Genomic DNA, 5,000 nt, shown 5'->3' with positions numbered 1-5,000 from the left:
AGTGGATCGACTTACCACGAAGACAGCAAGGGAAGTTATTAACAAGATAAAGCCGCACTTCTCGAGACACGGAATCCCAGATACGATCGTCTCCGATAACGGCCAACCGTTTGCCTCATCAGACTTCCAAGAGTTTACAAATCTCTATCACTTCGAGCACGTGACAAGCTCTCCAGGGTACTCACAGTCCAATGGCAAGGTCGAAAACGCGGTCAAAACGGCTAAGAAGTTAACGAGGAAGGCCCTTGATAGCAAGTACGACCCCTAGTTGGCACTACTCGACTGGAGAAACACACCGTCCGAGATGCTTAATTCCTCACCGGTAATGTTCATGTGATAAGTTCGAAGATAGGTGGTGTCTTTGAGAACCCCCCTACCCCAAAGGTGGCTCCTGTTCGAGTATATTAGTTTTGACCAGTTCCCTAGCGGTAAATCACAGATGCTCCTTTCCGAGTGGGCGGCTGTACACAGGATATCTCTGTTTTTCTTTCCATGTAAAAACAAGACGCTTTATGAGCGTAAACTGGGTTGCCTTTGGTACTGATTTGTCCTCATTTTCTCTACATCTACATCTACATATTCCAGCACTCGGCAAAGTCCCTTTTTGACTTGTGGCTGTTTCTACTTAGTGGCCTCATACAATCCAAGCCTTTTTAGAGACATCACTGCCAAGCCGGTCACTTCTGCTTGAGAGAACAGGACAGCCACAACACCGGGGACTTAATCTTTTTACTTTTCTCGAATAGTGTGTGGCCCACAGGGAACTTATGGACGTAGAGTAGTTCAGAGTAGCTCAAAGTAGTTTTTATAATAGGTATCCGGATGTTTCGCCCACACGGCGATTCGCCTGCGGGGTGATTCGCCCACAATCAAGAGGTTTCGCCTTTTTGTTTTTTAAGGTGAAAGAAATAGTGCTCTAGGCTGAAAAAGCCTTTTTATCTGAAAGTCCATGGGTTGCTTCACAGTGCAGTTATTTTTATCCGTTCAGCGTCCCTTGGTTTATTGGAGAACAAAGCTATGCAAATTTTGGGACCCCCCATAATTATTGGACAGAACATAGTTTCAGGACAATACCGCATAATAGCAAAATAGAAAGATCACTAGCTCTCAGACCACCTCGAGTCGGAGCCCTATTTCTTTCGCCATGAAAAACTAGCAAACTCTAGTTTTTAGCGACATACAGGCATTCTCTTACAGTCGCCTTTTAGAAAGATAATTACGGCTCTCATGTAAAAGGGCTTTCCAGCCTAGAGCTCTACATCTTTCGCCTTAAAAAACAAAAAGGAGTTATCTGCGGTAAGGAGGATGACAACATTACAACTAAAAATTATTAATCACCTTTTTCCCCTAATTTCACTTTATTGCTATCATTTTTATCTCACTATATATTCTCCGAATTTTTACTTCATTCATCTTTTTGCCCGATGAAGACTTCAGCTTTAGTGGTCGAAAGCTTGCAGCAATTTTTAATGTTTTTTTTTAGCCACAGAACGCCCATTCAAGTTTTTTATTAAAAAAACAAACATGTTTGATATTTTTGGCCTCTCGAGGCAAATTTCTCACTGTGTGCGGCCATCGTGAGAATCGAGCCGAGCTCGGTCAATCAAGCATCCAATAAAATACATGGCATTCTCACGTGACTTCAGTGGTTCAAGATGGCGTCGGAGTTTCTTCTTTGATGCCTCGTGAAAATGCCGTGTATTTTATTGGACGCTTGATTGACCGAGCTCAGCTCGATTCTCACGATGGTCGCACACAGTGAGAAATTTGCCTCGCGAGACCAAAAAAATCAAACATGTTTGATTTTATCCTCACGGTCTCGCGAGGCGAATTTCTCACCAAAATTTCCCCGCACACGTGAGGGAACGAGTGAGCATACCGCCTCGCGAGGCAGTTTGCTCAGCTCTTTCCTCACCGTGTGCGGCGGGCTTTAGCGACCCACGATTGGTCAGTGGGTACAATGGTGACCAAGGTAGGTACTTGGTGTCTCTTCTTCTATTGTTTCCAATTTTTTTAAACAAGGTATAAAACGTTCAGTAATTATACAATTACCCTAACCTAACCTTAACGCTAACGCTAACCCTAGTCCTAACCCTGAAGGTTTTACCGTATTTAGATAATTTTGAGCAGTAGATAACCACTAAATGACAAAATACACCAAGTAACTACCATTACCAATCAGTGAGTCTTACGCCGAGTCGCTAAGCGATCTTCCAACAATTTCGGTAACGCGGCTGTTGAATAAAGCCTCATCAGATGGCTCTCAATGCAAATGTTTGCAAGTTTGGCGGCCCTTGAACTCCTTCTCAGTGTCAAAGCAGCTCAGAACGAATGGGTAGCGGAGGTATCGTCTGTGATCTAAGTGGAATTTCGAGGCGATCGAAGCCTTGGGAGCGACTTTATCACCCTTTTCCCTCGGTGATCTCCGTGCGGCGGCTTCGTTTCGGTCTCCAACCTTGGGAAAGGATATATAGGAGGAAAAGAAGAGGAACCAAAAACCACCTAAATCACTCTTTAATTAATCGACCCAGAAACCGTACGAAAGACAAAGAAACACAAGACTGAAGATGAGTCGCGAAGCGACGAGAAGAGAAAAACCTCTAGTTACCTTGGACTTGAATCTCACTTTCATTCAGACGCCAGCTGTCAAGCGCGTCAGATTGATAACTACAAAGGGGACTAATGGCAAGTTAGCAATCACGCAACCCCTCAGTATTACCAATCAAACGAACCAATCTTATTGATGAAGGGGTAGTTTCTAAAGAAACTGTGGTGCTGCGTCGGTGGGGAAGTAGTATACAAAAATTTGGTTTTATCAAGGGAGTTGATAATGTAAATTGGCCACCGTACAGAGATTCTAAAAGCTGACGTTTCGAGCGTTAGCCCTTCGTCAGAGCGAATTCGCTCTGACGAATTCGCTCTGACGAAGGGCTAACGCTCGAAACGTCAGCTTTTAGAATCTCTGTACGGTGGCCAATTTACATTATCAACTCCCTTGATAAAACCAAATTTTTGAACCAATCTTATTGCCTTGCGTGTTTTGTAAAAATATCAACCAATCCGAGCCTGACGGTCAGATCCCGACTCTAGCGTCTGAATAAAAGTGAGATTCAAGTCCAAGGTAACCAGAGGTTTTTCTCTTCTCTTTACCTCTGGGACCAGGGTAAAGCTAGGTAAGCATTTTTTTAAATTTTAAACCGAAAATATTTTTTTAATTTGAGAAAAATGGTTTTCCCTATACCGTGAAAACCTTATATTTCTACTCCTTGCGTAATATATTACAGTATAAATACTCTTATATCGAGCTTGGGCTACCTGTGGTTTCATTTCCTGAGGTCATTGTTTACACCGCCGGGGAGCTACATCGTCTCCTCTCCGTTTGATTTTTTTTTCATTAATATTTTCGGACTTTCTGCTGGAAACCGTGATCTTATATTAGACAACCCATGGCAGAATGATTTTGGGTCTTATAAAGCTTATTGTCTAAAATGAGCAATCTGTTTGTGTAAGTGACTTGATTGCAACGGTTGCAGAAGAATCGGTATGAATAACTGATTTGCAACAAATTGTATAGTATCGAACAAAATAATAGTATTTCTTTTTCATGTTGTTGTAAAAAGACAAACGTCCAGCCCTTTTTACAAGAACGAAGAATCGAAAACAATACTTTTAACGATGTCTGTTTGTCTCTGTTTTACACTTGAATCGCTGTCGCGTCGCTGGCCACGTTGGGCGAGGAAACCCAGATTATCTTTGATTAGTGTTAGAGCCGCCCTTTGTTTTATTTATTGTAAATATAGATTTCCATTCTTCAGGCCAACTTTTCTTCCGTTCGCTTGTAGAAAAGGACACAAATTGTTGCTTATCTTTTCCCGAATGACTACATCATATATGACCACATCAAGCAGAATCAGAACATAAACAAATGCGCGCAAAGCATGCCGTTCGACAGAGTTTTAAAATGTCCCTGTGATCAAAAATTCACATCCTTTTTTTCTTCAGAGTTTGAAAGTGCGTTAGCTTAAAATCTGACTGGCAAAATTTTGGGCTTTGGTTTTTATCCAAAAGCCGGATTTTTATCCAAAGGACGTTTACTTTCAGTGTAAGTTTTGGATTTCACGGTCCGCCATTACTTACGTTCAAAACGGACCGATTGGACCTCAGAGGGTTGGATCCTGGAGAAAGTGACGTCAAATGCTCACTAGCTTAAAATGCAGCCTAATTATATATGCAAAACGCGATTTTAAAAGTCTGAAAGCCCAAAACTCACGTGCTGCATACTAATTCTGCCGGCGTACACACCCATTTCCTTGTTAAACTAGTGAGCCTTTGACGTCTTTTTCTCCTCGATCCAGCTCTCTCAAGATCTAAAAGTTAGTAATGACGGATCATTAAATAGGAAAATTTCAGTTAAAATAAACAAGTGTCTTTTTTAAATCAAGGATTAAAATTTTGGTCGCTTAGTGTTAACTTAACATAGTTTTAAAATCCAAAGAAAAACATGAATTTATTTTTTGGTCACAGGGGCACTTTAAGGAAATGGTTCTTGTGACCAACGGTTATCAGCAGGAGCCCGTTTCTCGAAAGTCCCGATAACTTTTCGAGCCCAAAAAGCCATTTATAAAACAGCCATCTGCTTGTTTTGATAAGCTGGTCTTTGAACATATTTTCAACATAATAAAATGCAAAACTTTTGCATTTTATTATGTTGATTGTGAAGTAAGATAACTCAAAACCTCTCCTTTCTTAATGGGGCAGTGTCACGCGATGTCAGTCAAACTCCAAAACACTAAAACACGTCTTTGCATCAATCAAGACCAAAAACTAATGGTGCAGTTTTGTTGCCAATAAAAACTGAAGTGCACTGAAGCTATTCTTTGTTCTTCGCATCCATGGATGAAAAGGATGAAAATGGACTGAAACTTGAAAAATCTGGCCTTTTTTTTTCAAGTTTGGAGATGGTTTCCAGAGAAAGCCGCCAAAAATTAAATACGAATAGC

The sequence above is a fragment of the Montipora foliosa genome, chromosome 12, assembly GCF_036669935.1.
Source record: "Montipora foliosa isolate CH-2021 chromosome 12, ASM3666993v2, whole genome shotgun sequence".
NCBI lineage: Eukaryota > Metazoa > Cnidaria > Anthozoa > Scleractinia > Acroporidae > Montipora > Montipora foliosa.
This window is presented reverse-complemented; position numbering follows the sequence as displayed.